General features: G+C 37.7%; 1 long non-coding RNA gene across 1 annotated transcript; it reads right to left on the bottom strand.

The window, feature by feature from the left end:
- Positions 1-17,778: 17,778 nt before the first annotated feature.
- LOC126108638 (uncharacterized) lies at positions 17,779-18,548 on the bottom strand. Its single transcript, XR_007523576.1, has 3 exons — positions 18,359-18,548; positions 18,094-18,204; positions 17,779-17,934 (listed from the first exon to the last, which is right to left on the bottom strand). It is a non-coding gene; the product is annotated as an uncharacterized LOC126108638 (long non-coding RNA).
- Between the last annotated feature and the right edge of the window lie 86 nt (positions 18,549-18,634).

Below are 18,634 nucleotides of genomic sequence, written 5' to 3'. Positions count from 1 at the left end.
AACAGTTGAAGGCATTTCTTCGTCTTTGTGGGTTTTATCACAAATTTGCGAAGGGACAAGCTTTCAACAGCCCACACTTGAACAGTTTGTTGAAGAAATATAGTGCACATATTTGGACACCTGAATGCCAAAGAGATTTCGAGAACTTGAAAACTGAAGAGGGAGAATATTTTACATCATCCTATTTTAAACTATCCATTCCACATGAACATAGATAGTAGTGCATACAGTATTGGTATTGAAATATTTCAAGAAAGCAAAACATGAGACTACAGCTTTTGCTAGTAGGAGTCTGACGAAATTTGAGAAAAATTACACTGTTTCATAAAAAGAAGCTTTAGCCATTATTTGGCGATTAAAGAAAATTAGGAATTATTTATGGAGGCACAAAACTACTACCCATACAGACCATAGAGCCTTAACCTTTTTAAAGACTGTCACCTGTTCACCGGCAGATTCACCGGCAGATTGAATCGATGTGCCCTGTACCTACCATGAATCTTTTACATTAAAGGCAGTGACAATCATGTGGCTGATGCTTTATCTCGATTGCCAGAGGGTATGGACAACTTACTGAAAGAATGTAATGAAGATGGCAAGTTTCATATGAGGAATATCAAGGAAGTTCCACTTAGGAGAAGAATAGAACAGATTTGTAAGGGTATGAGGTTTTATCAGAATGGCGATGAAGTCTGGAAGTCAGTGAAAACTAATTTTAGTAACTACAACTTCCCATAAATTAGTAAATTTTCTATGATCTTTAATGGAATTTCGTACATGAGAAAGAATACAAGTACTAAGGGATGGAAAATGTGTTGGCCTTTGCAATTTGAGACTGCCTTAGCGCACTGTGGTCCTAAAAAGTGTATTGAAAAATTGACTGATGTAATTATGAGTAATGTAAGTGTTGCCAAGAAAATTACTGATAGAATTAAATGTAGTGACGTGTGTCAGAGGGCAAAAGTGGCTAACTGAACCAGTCAGGGTTTTATGCTAAACACAGTACCAGAAGACACTTTAGAATTGGTATCAGTAAATTTGTATGGTCCTCTTCCTAAAACGTCAGGAAATTGGTCTTACATTGTGATCTCTTTAGAAGTTTTCTCTAAATTTATTAAGCTATATCATATCAGAAAAGCCACTGCTGAAGCAGTCTCTAATAAAATAACTGAGTATTTTAACACCATTGGTAAACCTAAAGCTGTCTTATCTGATAATGGACCAAAGCTTATTTATAAAATCTGGAAGGAAGGTATGAGACAATATGGTACACAAGTTAAATATATTTCAGCCTACCACCCTGCAAATAACCATTTCAGAAGGTATATGCGTGAATTATGAAGGTTGGGTAGAACATATTCCCACCATAATCATAACGTTTGAGGCAGATTTGTGACTGACTTTGAAAATACCATGAACACCCTCTACCATGAAACCACAGGTTTTTTCCCCTGTAGAAATTCTGTTGAACCATAAAAGCAAAAATATTATTGTAACATCTTGCAATTCCCACCTGTTGCAGGAATTAACTTGCATGAGGAAAAAGAACTGGTTAGGAAAAGAATGAAAGAGAAAGCGGCCCCGAGATCTGGAAGGCATGATAAGAACCTCAAAACGACTAAATTTAAAACTGGTTATTATGTCTTAGTGAAAACCCATGAAAAATCTAGTGAGATTAATAATGAAATTTCTAAATTTAAATTCATTTAGAATGGGCAATTTGAAGTGTAAGAAACTCCACATGCCAATGCTTATTTTCTTTTGTACCCTAGATCAAGAAACCTTCAGGAATTAGGAATATTATTGATTGGTTGTTTTGGGGAAGGAGACCAGACAGCGTGGTCATCGGTCTCATCGGATTAGGGAAAGATGGGGAAGGAAGTCGGCCGTGCCCTTTCAGAGGAACCATCCCGGCATTTGCCTGGAGTGATTTAGGGAAATCACGGAAAACCTAAATCAGGATGGCCGGACGCGGGATTGAACTGTTGTCCTCCCGAATTCGAGTCCAGTATCTAACGACAGTGCCACCTCGCTCGGTGGAATATTGTTGACCTGAAGTTGTATGTCCACTGAAACCAATAATGAATGAAATGTTGAAGCCTCAGAGAGCATTGCACTCTATGCAATGTCAGGTGTATGATGAGCACCAGGTAGTCGAGTTGTTGCCAACACTGCTTCCATTTCTTTTGTGTTGACAACCTTCACCTTCTGTCAGTCAGAACTCTTTACTGTTTTCTTTACTTCTTATCTACCAGGATGAATTACTTAGTGTAGAAGTGATATTAAATACTGTGAATTGTTAGAGGGTACACTAGAAAATGACTGAGCTGGTTGTAAGTAAAGTGGGTGCTGTAATGAAAAGTATAAACATGCAGTAGAAATAACTTAATGACTTAAATGGTTCCAATCATAAAGATGCAAGGGAGGAAATAAACGTAAAATTTGAAATGAATAATCTGATATGACTAATATCTAAAAATGGTTGGGTAAAAATGGCATTAAGTAATTATGATAATTGGCTATGTCTAAGGAAGGAGCAAGTTGTCTGCTAATGTGTTAGTAATAAGATAATAATCTTTTCTGAACCAGAGGAGTTGTCATAAAATCATTTACAATAAGCTATTGAAATGAAAAATGAATAGAAAATTTTATCTCGACTTAATCTTGAATATGACATTTAATTTAAATAACATAGAATGTATGTAGTACTCTACGTTGTCTTGTTAAAAAGACTTTTTTTTCTTGTTTGTTACCAGTGTCTAAAGTCTTTGTATAAGTTTCAGGTACTGAATAACATAAAAGAAGTTATGATTACACTGATTGTCTAATATGTACTAGAGATCATGGAAAGTCAACTGCAGTGATAGAAGTACTGCAGCTTGGAATGAAAAAGAATACCCAAAAGTTGTACAGTTCGGTAACAAACCAATCTAACGAAATGCCAAGTAGTTCTGAGGCAGAGAACTACCCAAGCTGCTACGTGAGCAGCACGCAAAGGACTTGCCAATGTGGGGCAAGGAGTTAAGTGATCACAAACTGCCAAACCTCGATGACGGGCCAGGGTCTCAATTTAAAAAGGTGTTCTTCTAGTGTTCTTACTCCAAATTGTGTTCATATGCCAAAATGTTTACTTACAAAGACTGCCAAACCAATAATGTGCAGAATGTAAATTTGTAATAATTATTTTGAAATATTTTTTGTATATGGTTTTATGTGGATAACTGTTTGAAACATTGAGTGCCAAATGCTACTGCAGGCAGCAAGAATAATATTTATGATAAATGATTGTTTGCTTATGTGATTGACAAAAAAATTGGATTGCTATTAGTGAAAAGTCAAGTGGGATGCTTTTGTGTTAAATGGCTATATTTGTTTGTGTATATGTATAGGTGTAGATACAAGACTTATAAGTATTTCAGTGTCCTCTGAATAGTATACAACATTGTGTGCTTTTGCTAATGTGTGTTATTGTATATGCATATTTACCTTTTTTCTAGAATGCTATACCTGTTTTACTAATATGCAGATTATTTTGTACATGGAATGTCTGTATTGTTACTGAGATAAAATGTGGTTGAGATGAAAATGTTTAAAGGTGTCCTGTTTAATAATGGATTTTTTGGTTCTTAAAGTAATATGAAGATAAATTACTCTATTTAGTAATAACAATGACTGTAGATGTCTTATTTTGAAAATGTTTTGGAAGAAATGCATCAAATTTCTTCGTGTGTATTCTGTATGTCTGTATATGTGTATTTTTTTTCTTCCAACTGAAGTTGCACAGTATAATTTTTTTTGTTGCCGACACCACTTAGGTGCATGGATGTTTCCTTGAAGTAAACCTAACAGGAAACCTCAACGAAACATGAGACGTGTAATGCCGTAGATCAAATGCTTTGCCGAGTCATTTTGCTTTCTGTTTTGTTCAACATTCCATTGTTGAGTTTCTGTAATTATTATATGATTAGTTCATTACTGTATAAAAGTGTATACTCCTTTCTCTGTTAAAAACTTTGATGTCTTTTAGATTGTATGAAATGTTTTTCTTCATTGGGTAAATACCTTGCTTCACTTGGAGGGAAACAAAAATTATTATATAAAACTGGAAACAACACTTTAATAACTTACTAATATGTGTAAATGATATGTTTCATTCAAAATAGTTATTTACTACTCTGTATTTGCTGATCCTCACTTAGGGTTCTTAATTTCTTATATGTAAAAAAGGTGTTGTGGTTCCCCTCTGGAACAGAAACTTACAGTGCGTGCAAAATGAGGAATGAAAAGGTGGACCAAGTAGTTTGTCAGAGACTAGTGACCGAACCATTGGCAGCTAATTATTGAGAAGTGCATCTTACTGGTGCCGAGGGAGGCTATTTGTGTTTGTCCATACAATGCTAAAGTGTCGGGTGGATTGAGAGATTAATTATTATGTTCAGTTACTGGAAATTACCTTAAAATCTGAGGAAATTCGCTAAGAAGAATATGACAGAGCACATCCGTTACAAGTGCAAGTCCATCTACTATCAATACTCGCCACCCCATATTACACTATCACTGCAACGGAGAGGGAGAACTATATATTTGTAAAGTGATGGATCAGCACTTTCAGTGTGCTCAAATATAAGGTAACTCATACAGTAATTTATGTACCTACCTTGATTTTTTCATTATTGTAACACTTTTCAGGTCCTCTCAATTTTGATTATGATTAATGAGTGTCCTTGTTGTGGAAAAATTAGTCTCAAAGCATAACAGCAATTTAATTAATGTTATTTGATACTAAGTGAGAAAGAGTAGTTAAAAGTACTGTGGATTTAGCAAAATTGAGGGAGATAGTAAGTGTAGCTTCGTGAAAGCCTCCCAGTGTTTGAAACAGTTCAATTTAAAATTTTGTCGACTTTCAAAATTATTTATTTAATCACTGATTTTAAAAGTAAAGAACTGCGATGGTAGCTAATAGACAACAATCCATTTTGAGGTCAGTTTAAAGTAAATGTTCTTAATGATTGGTTTGAAAAGCAATACCTAGTGAATATATTGACTGTAACATCTATTAAAAATGCATACAAGGTAAGTCAATTTATTAAGACCTGTTACCTAACTTGGCATTCTTTAGATTGTTCCTGAAAGCATGTTAGTTTGCTTTACAACAGTGGTCAAGATTAAGGACCCCCCACAAGTGAAAGTTGTTCAAATGCAAAAACTTACTTGATTATAGAAAGTTCTAACTACTCTTGATATTTATGTTGAGTTCTGTTCGCAATATTTTCTGAAAAGTGTAATATCAGTTTATGAGCACCAATTTACTGAAGGTAAAGTTACTATGAATAATGTTTTCCACAAATACAGTTACTCCTTGACTTTAAAGAATAGTCTGCATAATTATGCAAGTGAGATTTTATTTTAATTTGTACTGTGCAGAAAATATCTGATGAAGTAAGACTAGGACCATGCCCAATTTCCAGTTTAACAGTGACTTGCATTTGGAGTGTTGTTGAAGTTATTCAGTTTTGACAAAGTATTCAATGTTGATGATTGTAACAGTGTCCTAAGTGTTTGTGAGAACGTGAATATCTTTCTGCTACTGCTTTTACCCACTATAACGTATTTGTTTTTGCTTGTGACTAGGTTCATTGCACTTCCGTACCAGAAAAGTACAGTTTGTCTCCCTCCAATAAAGTTGCGTATATCGTATTCTTTGAAAAGAGATGTAACATATTTCTATGCCTAATTATGATAGCGACCGTTTTCCTTATCATGTGAGCAGTTTGGACAGTTAAAAAGTTTCTAAACAGTATCTGTTGCTAGTTGTGTATTTATGTAATTCTAAATTTCATGTCGGAAAGGCAACATCCTTTAGGCATTTCATGGTCAAAACTACAAAATTCCTTACAGAGGGTAAGATTGTATTGCTTCTATATACCATAATTGGTTAACAAAATAGTTTTCGAACATAAACGAGAGGCAGCACGAGTGTTATATTCAGCTTTTTCCATGACAGGACTATTTGTTCTGTTGGGTCATGGTACATGGTAAACCAAATTTGGTAACTGATAGCGCTACATAAGCCGTTTAATGTTATAATGTCTATAGCTAATTCTGTGATGCCTCGAAACAGATGCACCAGGGGATTAGACAATTTAGCAAACGCCCCAACTAACCCCTCAGAGGACACAAGGGCATCATACCCAGGCTCGCTAGTGCACCGCAAATCCTGCTCACCCGTCCTCTTCCCATCAAGCCCTAAACATGTGACCTTAAACTGCAATACATTAACCAAAGGCTCCAATTCAGCAGTAGATTCCTTAACATGATCCCTTAACCTTAATGGTTAAATGTATCAACTGTGCCTGCACCCTGTCTAACTGACTGCCACTAGGTTGAGTGCCCTCTAAAAAGCCAACGTTCTCAAGACTCCTAACTTCTATAAACAAATACTCAATGGCTGCCTTTGTGTCACCCACAACATCCGGCTGCTAAGTCCGGAAGACTACCCTCAATAGGCTGGCGTCTTATCGCCAGCTCATAAGTGAGGTGGTCCCTCCTCAATAGGCCTGACCGCCATTTCAGAGTTGATCACCTAAAACAGAACACAATAGAAAGGCATAAATAATACAACACTAACAGAGTTTAACAAATCAAACCAATAGTAACTGAAATGGCGATATTACAATCATAACCAAGCTCTGCTACCAGTTGAGACATGGTAGTCAAGGGCAGGAAGGATTTGGTTAGGATTGTGGATGGGGCCGTAATCAGTTACTATTGGTTCAAAAAATATAGTTCAAATGGCTCTGAGCACTATGGGACTTAACACCTGAGGTCATCAGTCCTCTAGACTTAGAAATACGTAAACCTAACTAACCTAGAACAGCACACACATCTACGCATGAGGCAGGATTCGAACCTGCCACTGCAGCAGCAGCGCAGTTCCAGACTGCAGTGCCTAGAACCGTTCGGCCACACGGCCAGCTACCATTGGTTCCCATTTACAGTTACACCCATTTATTTTAAAACATTAATTCCAGTCTCAACAATAAATAAAAGTCACACATGTTATTAATGAAGGAATAAACACCTGTGTAAATAATAATGCTTTCAGTGTGTTACAATTTAGCAAATCACCATAAAATACAGATACAGCAAATAATGCTTTAAAAACCAGCCAATGTGATCCCAAATTAGAAACATAAGGTAAGTAACCACAGTCATGGCTGAAGGCCTTACACGCCAAGAATGGCAATTATATAAAAAAATTTAATAGTAAATTAAAAGTATATCTCCTGGAATACTCTTTTTACTCTCTTGATGAGTTATTTGACATAAACACTTCTATATTGTAAATCAGATATGGCACACTGACTTGTAATACTCGCTGTTACCACTTTTGGAACTGAACATAATGACCTAGGTCAGAATAACAATGTACTTTACGTCTAGACAATTATAACTTAATATGGAATAATTGTAATTTATTATTAAATTGTTTTATACCTCCTGTTTTACTTTAGGAACTGGCTAAGTTGTAATAAGTAGGCTACTGTCCTCCTGTATAATTTTATTATGGCTCATTCCACATCCATACAATTATCTTTTGTACTGGATCTACAGAACATGAATAAATAAATAAATAAAGAGGATCATACATCTGTCTGCTAAGTGGTTGGGTAGCATATTGCGTGTGTGTACTTCCAAAGTCTTCAATGACTCAACTAAAGAAAACTCGCAGGTGCCTTGTCGAAATATCATGCAATGAATTAATTGACGACTAGCTGCAAGCCCGAAATTTGTTTGAACATTCAGTTCGCTGGGGAAACTTTAAAATTCTCATATCCTAGTGGTTGTCTTCTTAGTTAGGAATGGGTCTGTGGAATCCATATCTGTTTCTGGACCTGTTTGGGATACTCTGGTTCTTCTGTTAACATATGTAACACAGATGGCTGCAGATTGTCTTTGCTTGAGTGTTTATATTTTCAAGTTTTTTATGTGTCTGTGTGATCTCGTGTTAGCTTATGCTTGTGTGGCACCTACATTATTGTTACCTTCCTTCCGACTCACTGTTACAGGTTTTGTTTTAATCACTGGTTTATTTGCATTCTGCTCACATGTTTCTAAGCTGTCTATTACAAAAAAAATGGCTGTGAGCACTATGGGACTTAACTGCTGAGGTCATCAGTCCCCTAGAACTTAGAACTATTTAAACCTAACTAACCTTAGGACATCACACACATTCATGCCCGAGGCAGGATTCGAACCTGCGACCGTAGCGGTCACGTGGTTCCGGACTGTAGCGTCTAGAATCGCTCGACCACACCGGCCGGCTGTCTATTACAGGTACTTGAATGTTTTGACTGTTTGTAGACCGTCCATAAACAAAGCGCACTACCTTTATGTGAGGTCAACAGTTTGTTGAGTCATATTCTGGTTTTAATCTCTATGTCTCTGCTGTGGGTGTGTTAGGACTTTGTGTTTTATTACTATTTCGAGATGTGTTAGTGCGAGTGCAAAGTGTACGTGTGTCGTCCAGGTGTACAGATGTTGCTGATGCTGAGGATCGAAAAGAAGTTGTCACATTTTTAAGTAGGGATGCGATGCAGTTTAAAAATTTGATATCGATCTTAGGACGACAGTCTGCCAAGCAGTGGCCACTGTAAGTTATTCTCCTACTAGAGCATTTACTATTGTCACCATATACAAACCTCCTCAGTGTTAATTACGAAACTTTGCTTTGGATCAGATTCTTTGCCAGCTTCAAACGTCATTCTCCTTTGTGCAGATTTCAATGCACAGTGCTCTGTATGGGTTTGGGAAACGGACGTTGTAGTTGGCAGGGATTTGCTTACACTTCTGGGAAATCTCATTTTAGTACACCCTAGTGACGTTTCTCCTACCATGCTACATAACCCATACGGACGACCATCGACCGTTCATTTGACATTTTGCTCCACTGACTTTCAGCATGTAACGGAGTGTTCAGTCGAAAAAGTCTCTCTTGACTCGGATCATCTCCCTCTGTAAACTTCGATAGACCCACAAATAAATCCTGTTAATGTTACAATCCAAATAGCATCTGCCATATCGAGATGGAGCAATTGTCCCTGTCTGGTGGACACCAAAGTGCTCTAGAACTATAGCACAATGAAGATATGTGTATGGTCCTTTCGGAAACAACGGATTATAGAAAACTTCATTGTGTACTAGGAAATACCGGTGAGAGCTCGACGACAATTATAAGACATTCCAAGGAACAGCTGGAAAACCTTTCGTCAATCTTTAACTAGAAATTTAATCTTGCTGATGTATGGAAAATTGGTTTTTTAAGTACAAGAACTCGACTACCTGTAATGAACTGAACACCGTGAGCTTCTGCAGTCAAGCAGCCGTTTCATCCACCAGAATACAGGGATCACAATCATCATCTAGCAGGACGATTTTCGTATCAAGAACTGAAGTATTAAAATGGCGGCATACTCCTCGTTTGGCAAGGACATTATTCACTATCAAGTGATAGAAAATCTCCCAGACGTAGCACTCTGTAAACAACTGCACAGGTTTAACCAAATTTGGATGAATGACACATAACAGAAGACTGGACATATTGAAACCACATAAAGATTAAGAGCAGGCCACGTCTTATCCACCTATTTCCCTTTCTTCCTGCATCCACAGAACTGTAGAGCACCTCATCAAAAATCGCTTGGAATAGCGGTTGGTATCAAATCAAATCCTGCCATCGAGTCAGTATGGGTTTCGAAAATGCAAAGGAGCAATAGATAATTTAAATACTTTAATCTCTGACATCAATGACGCAGCCACATGGAAAGAAACTATCACAGCCGTCTTTGTTGATGTTGTTGGTGCCTATGATAATGTACACGTGTGTGTTTTGCTACGGAAGTTGGAATCCGCTGGAATCAGTTTCTTCTCTATGAATGGTGGGAATACTGGAAGCAATGGCAAATTAAAATTCACTGCACTGAAGTCCTACCAATGTTCCAGTATGACTATCAAGGCTCTTCTCAGTTCATTCATGTAACTTATTTTGATTGTTCTAGCACCAGAAAAGGAGCTTTCGCCCATTTCTTCCCTCATGTAAAAGTAGGCAACTATACTCACATTCATACTCATGGCTCAACATGGATATGGGATATTATACGGGGTGCACATTTTTCTGCCAAAAAACTGCGAAACAAGGGAAGTTCTAGCTACCATGTGATGCTTCCATTTTTCTCCATGAAACATTCGCTGTTCTGCAGACAATAAAATAGCTACACTCCATGCCAGTCTCCAAAGCAGTAATATGCACTGTCTTACATAGCATATTAAACTCTATTAGTGATCCGAATCAGAACAAACGGACATGCCAGTTTGCCCTACACCTAGGAGATCACTATTATCAAGCAAAAAAGACTGGTCACGTTATAGAAATCATTTCGATCAAATGACATTTTGACATCATCCATAATGAAAAAACAGACCAAATAGGACAACATGCGGTTAGCAGCGGAAGACCTATGAACATCAAACTTTGAAACATAGACCTCCTTTTACAGATCAAACGACAAGCGATTCTTTCTTGGCCAGTGGAATGGACTGATAGTCATCAAATACAGGGTAAACGGTACACAGGTATACAGCCAAACACAACGAGAGGGCCATGGCTCGTGAAGTCCAAACAGTCAAGGATATTAATATCATCTACTGTGTAGATGGATGCATCTCAATCACTAATCATTCCCTGCCCACTTACATTAGATTGGCGTACTGGGGACACCTTATTGTCAATGTGGTGGCATCACAATTTGTGACAATGGTAACACTGTGAGATCAGCGGAGACAACGTTGTACAGGAACTCTTGAGACTTGATTACTGCCACCTACTCTGTACTACCAGAGTTCTTGGAGATCAGTCCAGGAGTATATATGATGCCTTAGCCAAGTTTACGGCTCAAGAGGATAAACAAAACGAGGAGTAATGAACTGGAACAGAATTATCGACTTCCAAACAAACAAATAGTTTAATGTTATTTTTATCCATTACTCTCAATGAATGAGTGTTACCATTATATTCTCAAATCGTATTTACGTATGTCTCCTCTCCACAGTCCGTCTGATCAAGATTACACTACTCTAATTGTCATTTTATTTAAATTATGGTGGCTAAATAGAGTCGCGCTGGAGGATAAAAATTTAAAAAAAAATAAGAAAAAGAGTAAGCACTGGTCAGAGAATATGCTTCAAAATTTCTGTTAATATGAAACTAAGAACTTGCACAGAGAATGTTCTTTTGCTCTGAGAATAAGATTCAGAGAATCTTCTCTGTTTTAATCATACGATCCCATAACACGAAAAAATAGTACCGTCTATACCTACATCTAAACCTGCATGATTACTCTGCAATTCAAAATTAAGTCCGCAGCAGAGGGTTCATCGAACTACCTTCAAGCTATTTATCTATGGTTACACTCTCTAGCAGTGCGCGGGTAAAACGAGCACTTAAAAATCTTTCTGTGCGAGCTCTGACTTCTCTTATTTTATCATAATGATCGTATCTCTTTACGTAGGTGGGAGCCAATAGAATATTTTCGCATTCTGAAGTGAAACTTCACTAGAAGATTCTGCTTCAACAAAAAGGTCCTTTGTTTTAATGACTTTCACCCAAATTTACGCATTATGTCCGTTGCACTCTTTCCCCTACTTCGTGATGATACAAAACGTGCTAACCTTCTTTGAACATTTTCGATGGCCTCTGTCCCATCTGATGTGAATCCCACTCTGCACAGTAGTACTCCAGAAGAGCGCGGACAAGCGTGGTGTACACACTATCTCTAGTCTACCTGTTGCATTTTCTAAGTTTTCTACGAATAAATCCCAGTCTTTTGTTTGCTTTCCATACAACATTATCTGTGTAATCGTTCCAATTGAAGTTATTCGTAATTGCAGTCCCTAAGTCTTTAGTTAAATTTACAGCCTTTAGATTTGTGTGATTTATTGTGTAACCGAAATTTAGTGGATTTACTTTAGTACCTACTTATGTGGATGACTTCACACTTTTAATTCCTTAGAGTCAGTTGCCACTTTTTGCATCATACAGATATCTTGTCTAAGTTATATAATTTATTACCACCGTAAATAGAGGCCATATACTGCACGGGGTGTAGTGTAAATTAAGATATGATATTGTAAGGTAACATCATATCAGAACGCTTCTGTTATGTTTCAAAGTATTTCACGTAAAGCGACGCTGCAGAAGATTTCATGAAGGACGAAGTGATACTTTGAGCTGGATCCCTAAAATTGACTAAAATTTATGATAGTTATAGTGGATGTAAATACTGTAAGTTTCACAAATTTTAAGTAAGTAAATTCTTAACGAAGTATTATTATAAGTGTGACAAAATTTTAAAAAAGGAAATTGTTACCTTGACATGTCTCCTGTATCTCAGACATAAGTTCTGAAATTGTGTAAGTTATGAAATGAATAAAACACATTACACTGACGGAAAGCGCGTGAGTAGTAGATAGGGCGCCCGTTCTGCAAGAGCAACAACATTGTATGCAAGGTTGTGAAGCATCCTTGATAGTAGATTCTTTCACAGTGAACTTCTTTGAGAACAGTTTGTTTTCTGATCTTCGACCATAAATATCATGGAGGTAAGAATAAGGGTAGATGGCGCTACGCATCCCAGCCGTGCTACGTTTTGAAGCCATGGGGGCGTGGCTCGCTGCCATGACACTCTGACCAAAACATTGCCAGTGTGCTATAGCGCTGCGTGTATTACAGTCGCCAATTGCACCATATATGCATGTAACGTCATCAGATTGGTTGTTTCAAAGTTTTTGTTTAAAATAAAATCTCGTAAAGGCGAAATTCCGCGTTTCTTCTGATTAAAAATAGTTTTTAATGTAATATTACGAATAGCTAGCCTTCAATGTAAACGATACAATTTTGTTAATTCAGTAATAAACGTGTATCACAAACTAAATAATAGAAACTGAAAACTAAGTTAGCTATACCCTCCCTCCAAAGCCCCATAAATACATCTTGTTTGTAATACGTACTGGGACATTTCAGTTACGTTACACTACTGGGAAACACTGTTCATTACCACCAATATTTACTGAAATACGGTACATAGAATGGCAAATCTACACAGTGTCCTGTTTAGGCCTATACTTTACGCCAATTAATGTAGTGTTAGCTTTTAATTTGGTACGTGATGAAGACAAAGTGAGTTACTCAACACTTCGATTATCGACGATACGTACGTATTATACTGAAACGTGAACTTGAAAACTAAGAATTTAATTTTTTGAATTAAAATACCTTTGGCAAATGTTTAGGGTGTGAAGAGAAAACTGATGGTACAGCATTTTCTCGGAGCCTTACTGTTGAAAGGGAAGTTCGGTCTATGTCCTCTTCTCGGAAATGCTGAGAACATATAGTGCTCCATTTAGACGCACGCCAATGCTTCCTCCTCACGGCATTCTCCCACAGAGCTTTTCGACTTTCATTTTTAGGAAATCTAAAATCATACAGGAGAAAAACACGCTATAGTACAAGTACCGATGTACTTAATTCACAATGAAGTTGTAAAATCACACTCAACGAGACAACTTACACATGAAATGTTATTCCCTTCGATTTCGCATCACAATCAGAACGATTCGTACATCCGAACACCACACAAGTCACCATATAACGCAAAATCCTTCCAAAAGCGAGCGACAAGCCTATGCACTCAAGCTTACAGCAGCAATGTTTTGGTCGGATTGAGATGGCTACCCTCGGCTTCACAGGAGGATGCTAAGTTCGCCGGACTTGGATACGATGTGACGTCATTATGACGTATCACGCTACATCGAAAACGATAGAAAACGTATATCGACTATTCGACTTTTGTGAACTTTCGAGAGGTTGTGACAGGGTAGCGCTGTGCTCTGCGCCATTCGTTTAAATGTGTTTTGCGTTCCTTGCGTTTAAATCGTGTATTGTACTCTGTGTGTGTCCTGTGCGTTGTTTTTCGTTGCTCGTCTCTAATTATGTGTTCAGCATTCGAGAGACTAATGAGAGAAAAGCTGAAAAGAGTTCAGCATCGATGACGACGGGCAATTGCGTGGTTATTGTGAATCTCAAGCAGAAATTGATGTACTTCTGACCCAGCTGAAGTGCGTCGGTTATTCGTACTCGGTGAGAAGAAGCACTCAGCAGCCAAAATCTTTAGATGCGTCAAGACACTAACCTTTCGTTAAGATTACATTGAGAAATCCACTTCCCCTCGTATTTCATCTCCGGTCGACGATTTTTCTTCAACAATGCCTCATATTTTTCTTTTTAAGTTCGAAATTCAATCATTCTACACACCAGTCATTACTGGACACTAAGGTACCTGTCTCTGCGGTCCGAGTGTAAAATTACTTGGAATTATGGTTGATAAAAGACTATCTTGGGATGGACATATAAATTACTTAACTAACAAACTTGCACGAGTTCTCTTTCAGCTACATAAATTAAGAAAAAAAAGTCAGCAAGAGTATGCTGCTACAATCTAATATGTACTGACAAGACCAATTCGATGAAACCATACTAAAATATTGATAATAAATAAATATTATTTTCGGCGTAAGCATTCAATACAACAATCACACAATCTAATCTGGTCTGGACATAAGAAGACTTCACTTTTTTACGAAACGTGTTGTCCGTGGTGTTTTCAAGGCCACGGTCAGGAATATTTCTATTAATATCCAGCACTTTTATTTCGGCGAAATACATATACGCTGCCACACTGAGCTGTTATCAGAATCGAACGTGTCAAAACAAACCACTAGCTGACGACAGTTTAGAATATCGAACGTTCGTAAAAGTCGATAGGTGTGTTAATCGACTAAAGCGTATATACGTCATAATGACGTCACATCATATCCAGGTTGGGTGAACTTAGCATCCTCCGGCTTCACATGGCTTCGCAGCTGTGACGTCACGGCGTCTCCCTCTATTCTTACCTCCATGATAAATATAATAGACTGGCCCTGACGTCATTTTCATGGCTCCAACATCTCTGGGCTGAAGTCACGTGAATGTTGGCAAAACATGGTTGTTTCGTGTTGCCCTTATGGCTGTACTCAGTGTTTTGTCGGGGAAATGGCATTACATTTCACGTGTAAGTGTGTCTAAGATAGTGCAGACGCGTTTATTGAAATCTGCTGAAGTGACTTTTATATGTTTTTTACACTTGAAAGAGAGTATCACGTAAATTAAAGTGTTCAAAGTGATGCCTGTAAACTCAGACTCATATTACATTTTGGAAAGTATCTGTGATGATTCGGTTACAGAAGTAAGTATAACTGCTTCTCGTTCCTACTCATAGGTTCTGTAAGGATGAAAACCGAAGGCAGCTTTGGATACAGGCCTTGAAACGGAAAAACTTTAAGCCGTTTGCACATACGCGCCTTTGCTCGAAGCACTTCGAGGAGAAGTGTTTTGATAGGTTAATTATTATTTACAATGTATATCTATAATTTGTATTTACAGTGTCTGTCATTTTTAAACCTAGGCTCCAAAATTATTTTCTGAAACTGCCAAGTCTCACCTTTCATCTAAAATATCATTTTTTTTAAACTGATAGTTTAAACTTTTGTAAAAATAGTGGGAACTGAACCTTTGAAGTGCACCTAAAATTGATACTCTAAAATGGACATGCTCCTAAAGTAAACACTTACACGAACCCACTCTTACTGTTTAAAAGAATTTTAACGACTTTTTACTATAATTGATACTTTATAGTAATTTCGTCCCGCTGCCCACCAGAGTGGCGTTCGATGTATTTGTTAGATTTTATAAATGGTACTTTGAACAAATCCAGGTCAAATGTAGTTCTGGCATAATTTTTCACAAATAAAAAAGTAGTTTTTCTTGGAAGCGTTTGGCAGTCAATTGAGAAATGTGGGGAAAATCCGATACAAACATAAGATGGCAGACCGCTGATTTGAAATCCCGCCACGTTTTGCCAACAGTAGTGGTGGGCAGGAAATCGCGTATCTGTTAGAAATCACAGTGACTGAGAAGTCACAGATATCACAGTAGCAACTTTACAGAATCTAACTGCGATTTCAGTCACAGTTAGCAGTCGCAAGAAGTATTTCATATTCAAAGACGTGAGCCATCTATTGCTCGAATTTAGCACTGCTTTCTGCGATTTCAGTGACAAGTCGCAACTAAGAGTCGCAAGTAGCAACTAAAAAGCGCGGTTAACAGTGGCATCTGTTGGCGAAAGTTCGTACTACGTCCATCTCATCGATACGGTATCGGGTCTAACTGCGATTTCCGTGACAAATCGCAATTAAGAGTCGCAAGTAGCAACTAGAAAGCGCGGTTAACAGTGCCATCTGTTGGCCAAAGTTTGTACTACGTCCATCTCTGCGATACGGTATCGGGTCTAACTGCGATTTCCGTGACAAGTCGCAACTAAGAGTCGCAAGTAGCAACTAGAAAGCGCGGTTAACAGTGCCATCTTTTGGCCAAAGTTCGTACTACGTCCATCTCTGCTATGCGGTATCAAGTCTAACTGCGATTTCCGTGACAAGTCGCAACTAAGAGTCACAAGTAGCAACTAAAAAGCGCAGTTAGCACTGCCATCTGTTGAGCAAAGTTCATACTACGCTATTCGCTACCGAGGCAAACTGCGATTTCTGTGACAAATCGCAACTAAGAGTCGCAAGTAGCAACTAAAAAGCGCAGTTAACATACTTTTCCTAGTGTCATCTGTTGACCGACGTACGTACTTCGTTATGAGAGCCTTGTGCCTCACGAGTTCGATGTGCTGTGTGTGCATATGAAGGGCTTATTTCAATAGTGGTACAAGTCCATTTTTGTTCATTTTGAGATACAGACTCGTAAAGTTAAATGAGCGCTGACAAATCTGCATTTGAGATACCAGAAATATTCAAGCATATGGCTTCTTGCTAGAGGTGAACCTTTATTTATGTTTGTTTGGATCACTAATTTTAGACGCATTATAGACAGAAAAGTGGAGGTAATGGACTTGTACCACTATTGAAATAAGCCCTTCATATTATATGACGAATTGCACATTCAGCATCAGTTATGGTTGGTCAAATACTGCTGTGACTCTGAATGTATTATATTAATAAGAAACAACATTGCCTTTTTCTCCTGAAAATATCAAGTAACGTAACAAATGTGTTTGATTCTGCTTCCAATATGACAGTTTTGGTTAATACTCCACATGCCTACAGGACTTTGTAGTGTTAACACAGCAGAACTCAGACATCTGTATAAGTGTAGAGAAATGAAAACAGTCATATGAATGCCTCACTTTTGTTCCGACACAGTTCAAGACTCGGGAGAAAAGTTTTACACCTGGTGTTCTACATGGCAACTTCACACACAAGAACTTTTTGCCGACACTACTACCACCTACATAAGTAAGCTTTTCCTGTGTTACTTTCAAGTAATGCACTTAAGCTATTCCTGATTTAACTGGAAGATCTGTACTTCCCACTTTCATATCAACAGCCTCAAAATGCATATTGTAGACTTCGGGATAAGTTACAGGTCAGTGTCACACCAAGATTGTGGAGAAAGGGGGAGGGGCGGCATGTCACTCTCCAACAAGTGTTTACCAATAAGTAAGTGGCGGAAAATTATGGGTATAGGGCGGCTTAAACATGTGGAAAATGAGATTTTTATTATTCACTCACTGTATTTGACATTTATTATTCCTTTAAAATCGCACAACAACTTCAATAAAACACAGTGTAATCATTCACACACTTATTTCACAATTATTTCACTTTTAAACTGCAAATCCTCTAAGAACTGTCTTGAATCTTCACGAGTCTCTCTCAAAAACAGCCTTGATGTGGATAGATACGTACAGCAACCAGTAATCAGAGTCAGAACTGTGTCTGCAAAAACACAAGGATTATTAAACAATTTTTGCTGTCATTAATTACTAGCAATATAATTGACAGAGTAGATTGCTAATATTTGCTATAATGAATATCACATTTGCAAGAACGATCACACTGAAGTAATTAAGTCCATCGAAACGCTTAGAAACTAACCTCTCGTCTGACGAAAACGGTCTAAAGACGCAGTGGCAATTTCTTCAGATCTGTTGACAATGATATTTTGAGTTATCACTTTACTGAGTGACTGAAATGTAGTTCAGGTACCTGTGAACATAACAATATGTTACAATTCATTTTCTAAATACGAACTATTACGGTACTGTACGGCTACTTACATATTAATTACACTATTAATATTTTCACAGTTGTTTCTTTAATACAAAATTAAAGCCAACGGAAGAAAAAACGTAAAACATACTTGCCAAAGACAGGTTTGTTGAGATGCAATTTTCTGTGTTGACAGATGTAACTTTCTCATACGGTGGTAAGTCGCAGAAATCGCAGGAATCACAGAAATCGCAGAAGTAGCAGAAGTCACAGAAATCGCAGAAGTAGCAGAAGTCGCAGAAATCGCAGAAGTAGCAGAAATCGCAGAAGTAGCAGAAGTCACAGAAATCGCAGAAATCGCGGAAGTAGCAGAAATCGCAGAAATAGCAGTGGCGGAGGGATACACGACCTATGTTCCTTAACTGCG

Source organism: Schistocerca cancellata, chromosome 11, assembly GCF_023864275.1.
Source record: "Schistocerca cancellata isolate TAMUIC-IGC-003103 chromosome 11, iqSchCanc2.1, whole genome shotgun sequence".
Taxonomy (NCBI): Eukaryota; Metazoa; Arthropoda; class Insecta; order Orthoptera; family Acrididae; genus Schistocerca; species Schistocerca cancellata.
Note: the sequence above shows the minus strand (reverse complement) of the source record. Positions and strands in the feature narration are given on the sequence as shown.